The sequence below is a fragment of the Taudactylus pleione genome, unplaced genomic scaffold, assembly GCF_031769625.1.
Source record: "Taudactylus pleione unplaced genomic scaffold, aTauple2 ptg001975l, whole genome shotgun sequence".
In the NCBI taxonomy this organism is placed as follows: domain Eukaryota; kingdom Metazoa; phylum Chordata; class Amphibia; order Anura; family Myobatrachidae; genus Taudactylus; species Taudactylus pleione.
In genome coordinates, this window is record NW_028286371.1 from 248,011 (window position 1) to 257,500 (window position 9,490).

Genomic DNA, 9,490 nt, shown 5'->3' on the forward strand with positions numbered 1-9,490 from the left:
TTAAGAAGTAAAGTAATACATTCCTAGTCCATTATAGATGACTACAACTACTTTGCCAATTTTATGTGACTGTCTTGATGCAATCTTGAAGAACCTTAAGATGACCATAAACACAACAATTGTAATTGAAAAAAGTACATTTACCAGAAAAGATTTGAAATTTGCTGTATATCAATTTCCATCCTCATCCAGACACCAAAATGTGTATAAAATAACTTAACCAAGTGGCTCCATAGCTCAGCGGTTAGAGCACTGGTCTTGTAAACCAGGGGTCGTGAGTTCAAATCTCACTGGGGCCTAATGTGTCATTATTGTTTCTGCTGCTAAAACTTAATTTGCAGCAACCTATATTGCAATAGTCTGCTTTAGTATGCTAAATGAGAAGATGATGTATAGCCAAATTGGAAAGACACATATCGCATTCAGTCTAACCTATTGACTGGTTTCAAGAGCATATTTGAAAACATTTGTGTATTCTTTTATTGGACCAATTTCCTTCAAACTGAAACTCCCAGCATGGTTATTCACCATCATTATAAAATAAATATAAGAGATTTTCAAATGTTTTACTTTAAAAAGAGCATTTAAAGCTATGGAGCCACTTGGTTAAGTTATGTTATACACATTTTGGTGTCTGGTTGAGGATGGAAATTGATATACAGCAAATTTCAAATCTTTTCTGGTAAATGTACTTTTTTCAATTACAATTGTTGTGTTTATGGTCATCTTAAGGTTCTTCAAGATTGCATTGCATAGAGCAGATTTCATCTTGTGCAATTGATACCAATATTTTGAACATAGGTGCCAATAGATATAACTGAAGGCTGATTTGAACATGTAAGCATATATACTCTACACGTGCAAGCACACTCAGGGTAATGACCACTAATGACTACAAATAACTCTATAAAGATGTCCGGTTTAACATTTTGAAATAATTCTACCCTATTGATGCTAAAGTTGGAAAGCCATGGAAAGTATGACCAATTTTGGATCTCTATTATGTACACACCACACTAACATAAAACAGCTCATTTTAAAATGCATTTAAATAATTTGATTCAAAGTGTCTCCCAGGTATGCCTCAATTATAGATATTGCATATATATCAGAATAGGCCATTTGAAAAGGATTCAACATCACAATAAATAGAACCAAGAGAATGAAAACAGTATACATAAGCCTACATTTTTAATTGTCATATTAGTGCTAAAGTATAATGAAAACCAAAGTTGAAGTGTTCCTTTATAAGGCAGGAGGATTAAATGTTTTGTTTTATGTTAACCTGGCCTCTCTCCTACAGCTCGTTAAGAAGTAAAGTAATACATTCCTAGTCCATTATAGATGACTACAACTACTTTGCCAATTTTATGTGACTGTCTTGATGCAATCTTGAAGAACCTTAAGATGACCATAAACACAACAATTGTAATTGATAAAAGTACATTTACCAGAAAAGATTTGAAATTTGCTGTATATCAATTTCCATCCTCAACCAGACACCAAAATGTGTATAAAATAACTTAACCAAGTGGCTCCATAGCTCAGGGGTTAGAGCACTGGTCTTGTAAACCAGGGGTCGTGAGTTCAAATCTCACTGGGGCCTAATGTGTCATTATTGTTACTGCTGCTAAAACTTAATTTGCAGCAACCTTTTAGTATGCTAAATGAGAAGATGATGAATACACACACTTGTGTAGCCAAATTGGAAAGACACATATCGCATTCAGTCTACCCTATTGACTGGTTTCAAGAGCATATTTGAAAACATTTGTGTTTTCTTTTATTGGACCAATTTAATTCAAACTGAAACTCCCAGCATGGTTATTCACCATCATTATAAAATAAATATAAGAGATTTTCAAATGTTTTACTTTAAAAAGAGCATTTAAAGCTATGGAGCCACTTGGTTAAGTTATGTTATACACATTTTGGTGTCTGGTTGAGGATGGAAATTGATATACAGCAAATTTCAAATCTTTTCTGGTAAATGTACTTTTTTCAATTACAATTGTTGTGTTTATGGTCATCTTAAGGTTCTTCAAGATTGCATTGCATAGAGCAGATTTCATCTTGTGCAATTGATACCAATATTTTGAACATAGGTGCCAATAGATATAACTGAAGGCTGATTTGAACATGTAAGCATATATACTCTACACGTGCAAGCACACTCAGGGTAATGACCACTAATGACTACAAATAACTCTATAAATATGTCCGGCTATAACATTTTGAAATAATTCCACCCTATGGATCCTAAAGTTGGAAAGCCATGGAAAGTATGACCAATTTTGGATCTCTATTATGTACACACCACAATAACATAAAACAGCTCATTTTAAAATGCATTTAAATAATTTGATTCAAAGTGTCTCCCAGGTATGCCTCAATTATAGATATTGCATATATATCAGATTAGGCCATTTGAAAAGGATTCAACATCACAATAAATAGAACCAAGAGAATGAAAACAGTATACATAAGCCTACATTTTTAATTGTCATATTAGTGCTAAAGTATAATGAAAACCAAAGTTGAAGTGTTCCTTTATAAGGCAGGAGGATTAAATGTTTTGTTTTATGTTAACCTGGCCTCTCTCCTACAGCTCGTTAAGAAGTAAAGTAATACATTCCTAGTCCATTATAGATGACTACAACTACTTTGCCAATTTTATGTGACTGTCTTGATGCAATCTTGAAGAACCTTAAGATGACCATAAACACAACAATTGTAATTGATAAAAGTACATTTACCAGAAAAGTTTTGAAATTTGCTGTATATCAATTTCCATCCTCAACCAGACACCAAAATGTGTATAAAATAACTTAACCAAGTGGCTCCATAGCTCAGGGGTGAGTGCACTGGTCTTGTAAACCAGGGGTCGTGAGTTCAAATCTCACTGGGGCCTAATGTGTCATTATTGTTACTGCTGCTAAAACTTAATTTGCAGCAACCTTTTAGTATGCTAAATGAGAAGATGATGAATACACACACTTGTGTAGCCAAATTGGAAAGACACATATCGCATTCAGTCTACCCTATTGACTGGTTTCAAGAGCATATTTGAAAACATTTGTGTTTTCTTTTATTGGACCAATTTCCTTCAAACTGAAACTCCCAGCATGGTTATTCACCATCATTATAAAATAAATATAAGAGATTTTCAAATGTTTTACTTTAAAAAGAGCATTTAAAGCTATGGAGCCACTTGGTTAAGTTATGTTATACACATTTTGGTGTCTGGTTGAGGATGGAAATTGATATACAGCAAATTTCAAATCTTTTCTGGTAAATGTACTTTTTTCAATTACAATTGTTGTGTTTATGGTCATCTTAAGGTTCTTCAAGATTGCATTGCATAGAGCAGATTTCATCTTGTGCAATTGATACCAATATTTTGAACATAGGTGCCAATAGATATAACTGAAGGCTGATTTGAACATGTAAGCATATATACTCTACACGTGCAAGCACACTCAGGGTAATGACCACTAATGACTACAAATAACTCTATAAAGATGTCCGGCTATAACATTTTGAAATAATTCCACCCTATGGATCCTAAAGTTGGAAAGCCATGGAAAGTATGACCAATTTTGGATCTCTATTATGTACACACCACAATAACATAAAACAGCTCATTTTAAAATGCATTTAAATAATTTGATTCAAAGTGTCTCCCAGGTATGCCTCAATTATATATATTGCATATATATCAGATTAGGCCATTTGAAAAGGATTCAACATCACAATAAATAGAACCAAGAGAATGAAAACAGTATACATAAGCCTACATTTTTAATTGTCATATTAGTGCTAAAGTATAATGAAAACCAAAGTTGAAGTGTTCCTTTATAAGGCAGGAGGATTAAATATTTTGTTTTATGCTAACCTGGCCTCTCTCCTACAGCTCGTTAAGAAGTAAAGTAATACATTCCTAGTCCATTATAGATGACTACAACTACTTTGCCAATTTTATGTGACTGTCTTGATGCAATCTTGAAGAACCTTAAGATGACCATAAACACAACAATTGTAATTGAAAAAAGTACATTTACCAGAAAAGATTTGAAATTTGCTGTATATCAATTTCCATCCTCAATCAGACACCAAAATGTGTATAAAATAACTTAACCAAGTGGCTCCATAGCCTAGGGGTTAGAGCACTGGTCTTGTAAACCAGAGGTTGTGAGTTCAAATCTCACTGGGTCCTAATGCGTCATGCGTAACAATACTCCTGCTAAAACTTAATTTGCAGCAACCTATATTGCAATAGTCTGCTTTAGTATGCTAAATGAGAAGATGATGAATACACACTTGTATAGCCAAATTGGAAAGACACATATCGCATTCAGTCTAACCTATTGACTGGTTTCAAGAGCATATTTGAAAACATTTGTGTTTTCTTTTATTGGACCAATTTCCTTCAAACTGAAACTCCCAGCATGGTTATTCACCATCATTATAAAATAAATATAAGAGATTTCCAATTATTTAACTTTAAAAAGAGCATTTAAAGCTATGGAGCTACTTGGTTAAGTTATGTTATACACATTTTGGTGTCTGGTTGAGGATGGAAATTGATATACAGCAAATTGGTCCAATAAAAGAAAACACAAATGTTTTCAAATATGCTCTTGAAACCAGTCAATAGGTTAGACTGAATGCGATATGTGTCTTTCCAATTTGGCTATACAAGTGTGTGTATTCATCATCTTCTCATTTAGCATACTAAAGCAGACTATTGCAATATAGGTTGCTGCAAATTAAGTTTTAGCAGGAGTAACAATAATGACGCATTAGGCCCCAGTGAGAACTCACAACCTCTGGTTTACAAGACCAGTGCTCTAACCCCTAGGCTATGGAGCCACTTGGTTAAGTTATTTTATACACATTTTGGTGTCTGATTGAGGATGGAAATTGATATACAGCAAATTTCAAATCTTTTCTGGTAAATGTACTTTTTTCAATTACAATTGTTGTGTTTATGGTCATCTTAAGGTTCTTCAAGATTGCATCAAGACAGTCACATAAAATTGGCAAAGTAGTTGTAGTCATCTATAATGGACTAGGAATGTATTACTTTACTTCTTAACGAGCTGTAGGAGAGAGGCCAGGTAAGCATAAAACAAAATATTTAATCCTCCTGCCTTATAAAGGAACACTTCAACTTTGGTTTTCATTATACTTTAGCACTAATATGACAATTAAAAATGTAGGCTTATGTATACTGTTTTCATTCTCTTGGTTCTATTTATTGTGATGTTGAATCCTTTTCAAATGGCCTAATCTGATATATATGCAATATCTATAATTGAGGCATACCTGGGAGACACTTTGAATCAAATTATTTAAATGCATTTTAAAATGAGCTGTTTTATGTTATTGTGGTGTGTACATAATAGAGATCCAAAATTGGTCATACTTTCCATGGCTTTCCAACTTTAGGATCCATAGGGTGGAATTATTTCAAAATGTTATAGCCGGACATCTTTATAGAGTTATTTGTAGTCATTAGTGGTCATTACCCTGAGTGTGCTTGCACGTGTAGAGTATATATGCTTACATGTTCAAATCAGCCTTCAGTTATATCTATTGGCACCTATGTTCAAAATATTGGTATCAATTGCACAAGATGAAATCTGCTCTATGCAATGCAATCTTGAAGAACCTTAAGATGACCATAAACACAACAATTGTAATTGAAAAAAGTACATTTACCAGAAAAGATTTGAAATTTGCTGTATATCAATTTCCATCCTCAACCAGACACCAAAATGTGTATAACATAACTTAACCAAGTGGCTCCATAGCTTTAAATGCTCTTTTTAAAGTAAAACATTTGAAAATCTCTTATATTTATTTTATAATGATGGTGAATAACCATGCTGGGAGTTTCAGTTTGAAGGAAATTGGTCCAATAAAAGAAAACACAAATGTTTTCAAATATGCTCTTGAAACCAGTCAATAGGTTAGACTGAATGCGATATGTGTCTTTCCAATTTGGCTATACATCATCTTCTCATTTAGCATACTAAAGCAGACTATTGCAATATAGGTTGCTGCAAATTAAGTTTTAGCAGCAGAAACAATAATGACACATTAGGCCCCAGTGAGATTTGAACTCACGACCCCTGGTTTACAAGACCAGTGCTCTAACCCCTGAGCTATGGAGCCACTTGGTTAAGTTATTTTATACACATTTTGGTGTCTGGTTGAGGATGGAAATTGATATACAGCAAATTTCAAATCTTTTCTGGTAAATGTACTTTTTTCAATTACAATTGTTGTGTTTATGGTCATCTTAAGGTTCTTCAAGATTGCATCAAGACAGTCACATAAAATTGGCAAAGTAGTTGTAGTCATCTATAATGGACTAGGAATGTATTACTTTACTTCTTAACGAGCTGTAGGAGAGAGTCCAGGTTAACATAAAACAAAAGATTTTATCATCCTGCCTTATAAAGGAACACTTCAACTTTGGTTTTCATTATACTTTAGCACTAATATGACAATTAAAAATGTAGGCTTATGTATACTGTTTTCATTCTCTTGGTTCTATTTATTGTGATGTTGAATCCTTTTCAAATGGCCTATTCTGATATATATGCAATATCTATAATTGAGGCATACCTGGGAGACACTTTGAATCAAATTATTTAAATGCATTTTAAAATGAGCTGTTTTATGTTATTGTGGTGTGTACATAATAGAGATCCAAAATTGGTCATACTTTCCATGGCTTTCCAACTTTAGGATCCATAGGGTAGAATTATTTGAAAATGTTAAATCCGGACATCTTTATAGAGTTATTTGTAGTCATTAGTGGTCATTACCCTGAGTGTGCTTGCACGTGTAGAGTATATATGCTTACATGTTCAAATCAGCCTTCAGTTATATCTATTGACACCTATGTTCAAAATATTGGTATCAATTGCACAAGATGAAATCTGCTCTATGCAATGCAATCTTGAAGAACCTTAAGATGACCATAAACACAACAATTGTAATTGAAAAAAGTACATTTACCAGAAAAGATTTGAAATTTGCTGTATATCAATTTCCATCCTCAACCAGACACCAAAATGTGTATAACATAACTTAACCAAGTAGCTCCATAGCTTTAAATGCTCTTTTTAAAGTTAAATAATTGGAAATCTCTTATATTTATTTTATAATGATGGTGAATAACCATGCTGGGAGTTTCAGTTTGAAGGAAATTGGTCCAATAAAAGAAAACACAAATGTTTTCAAATATGCTCTTGAAACCAGTCAATAGGTTAGACTGAATGCGATATGTGTCTTTCCAATTTGGCTATACAAGTGTGTATTCATCATCTTCTCATTTAGCATACTAAAGCAGACTATTGCAATATAGGTTGCTGCAAATTAAGTTTTAGCAGTTTTAAGACGAGAAGAAGAACAGACCTTTACTCTCATTAGTGCACACTGAAGAAGAAAATTCTTAAAACCAGAATATCTTAAAACCATAGCACAAGTGATGGATCACTGCATTCTTATTGCAACTTTTCCTATTTCCAAATGTTTGACAAACATCTCTCCAGTTGAAAACTGATTTGAAACAGCTTAAAAATTAGTTTGGAGTAAAAAAACCATTGAAGATGATGGGATTTATACAAAGTTTAAATATAGATAAGCTATCCTAAAATTCAACTTTAAGGAAATTGAACAATGTTAGGTCTCACCAAGATTTGAAATCAGAATACTGGATTCAAAGTCCAAAGTGCTCACCATTACACCATGGAACCCATTATTAGAGAGTCTTCCTCTACTCAATATTGCTGATCTTTGAAATACTGAATGTTCTCCTGTTTTAGGTACATTTGGCATTTTTGTGTTTGCTGATGCTTTTATGTTTGGCCGGTTAGCTCAGTTGGTTAGAGCGTGGTGCTAATAACGCCAAGGTCATGTGTTCGATCCCCATACGGGCCATGTGCTTTTTCTTGTTGTCCTACAAGAAATGCCAAGAAGGGATTTTATCCAGCGGCAAAGTGCATGAAGTGTGGGATGAATGCATTGGCTACAGTTAGCAGCCCTTGAAACTTGCTAGAGAACATCATAGACACATACAAAACAGAGAATTTTTAAATCCATGTTAGGAATAAACAAAAATGTCATCCTTTGGCTGATGCAGCATTTCTCTATATGGCATACATAGAAAACTTTTTCTCAAATATAGCAATATGGCAAATCTAAGAAATGCTAAAGCTAATTAATCAATCAGGACATTTATTTGGTGATTGAATCTACTATGGGGGACTAAGTTTTAAGAAGAGAAGAAGAACAGACCTTTACTCTCATTAGTGCACACTGAAGAAGAAAATTCTTAAAACCAGAATATCTTAAAACCATAGCACAAGTGATGGATCACTGCATTCTTATTGCAACTTTTCCTATTTCCAAATGTTTGACAAACATCTCTCCAGTTGAAAACTGATTTGAAACAGCTTCAAAATTAGTTTGGAGTAAAAAAAACACTGAAGATGATGGGATTTATACAAACTTTAAATATAGATAAGCTTTCCTAATATTCAACTTTAAGGAAATTGAACAAAGTTAGGTCCCACCAAGATTTGAAATCAGATTACTAGATTCAAAGTCCAAAGTGCTCACCATTACATTTAAATGCATTTTAAAATGAGCTGTTTTATGTTAGTGTGGTGTGTACATAATAGAGATCCAAAATTGGTCATACTTTCCATGGCTTTCCAACTTTAGGATCCATAGGGTAGAATTATTTCAAAATGTTAAATCCGGACATCTTTATAGAGTTATTTGTAGTCATTAGTGGTCATTACCCTGAGTGTGCTTGCACGTGTAGAGTATATATGCTTACATGTTCAAATCAGCCTTCAGTTATATCTATTGGCAACTATATTCAAAATATTGGTATCAATTGCACAAGATGAAATCTGCTCTATGCAATGCAATCTTGAAGAACCTTAAGATGACCATAAACACAACAATTGTAATTGAAAAAAGTACATTTACCAGAAAAGATTTGAAATTTGCTGTATATCAATTTCCATCCTCAACCAGACACCAAAATGTGTATAAAATAACTTAACCAAGTGGCTCCATAGCTCAGGGGTTAGAGCACTGGTCTTGTAAACCAGGGGTCGTGAGTTCAAATCTCACTGGGGCCTAATGTGTCATTATTGTTTCTGCTGCTAAAACTTAATTTGCAGCAACCTATATTGCAATAGTCTGCTTTAGTATGCTAAATGAGAAGATGATGTATAGCCAAATTGGAAAGACACAGATCGCATTCAGTCTAACCTATTGAATGGTTTCAAGAGCATATTTGAAAACATTTGTGTTTTCTTTTATTGGACCAATTTCCTTCAAACTGAAACTCCCAGCATGGTTATTCACCATCATTATAAAATAAATATAAGAGATTTCCAATTATTTAACTTTAAAAAGAGCATTTAAAGCTATGGAGCCACTTGGTTAAGTTATGTTA

General features: G+C 33.4%; 6 non-coding genes across 6 annotated transcripts; 5 read left to right on the forward strand and 1 right to left on the reverse strand.

The window, feature by feature from the left end:
- The first annotated feature begins 226 nt into the window (after positions 1–226).
- On the forward strand, positions 227–299 carry TRNAT-UGU (transfer RNA threonine (anticodon UGU)). The gene has a single exon. It is a non-coding gene; the product is annotated as a tRNA-Thr (tRNA).
- A 1,234-nt stretch (positions 300–1,533) lies between these two features.
- Positions 1,534–1,606, forward strand: TRNAT-UGU (transfer RNA threonine (anticodon UGU)). Its single transcript has one exon. It is a non-coding gene; the product is annotated as a tRNA-Thr (tRNA).
- A 1,232-nt stretch (positions 1,607–2,838) lies between these two features.
- Positions 2,839–2,911, forward strand: TRNAT-UGU (transfer RNA threonine (anticodon UGU)). Its single transcript has one exon. It is a non-coding gene; the product is annotated as a tRNA-Thr (tRNA).
- Positions 2,912–6,107: 3,196 nt separating this feature from the next.
- On the reverse strand, positions 6,108–6,180 carry TRNAT-UGU (transfer RNA threonine (anticodon UGU)). The gene has a single exon. It is a non-coding gene; the product is annotated as a tRNA-Thr (tRNA).
- A 1,702-nt stretch (positions 6,181–7,882) lies between these two features.
- TRNAI-AAU (transfer RNA isoleucine (anticodon AAU)) lies at positions 7,883–7,956 on the forward strand. Its single transcript has one exon. It is a non-coding gene; the product is annotated as a tRNA-Ile (tRNA).
- Positions 7,957–9,097: 1,141 nt separating this feature from the next.
- On the forward strand, positions 9,098–9,170 carry TRNAT-UGU (transfer RNA threonine (anticodon UGU)). The gene has a single exon. It is a non-coding gene; the product is annotated as a tRNA-Thr (tRNA).
- Positions 9,171–9,490: the final 320 nt, after the last annotated feature.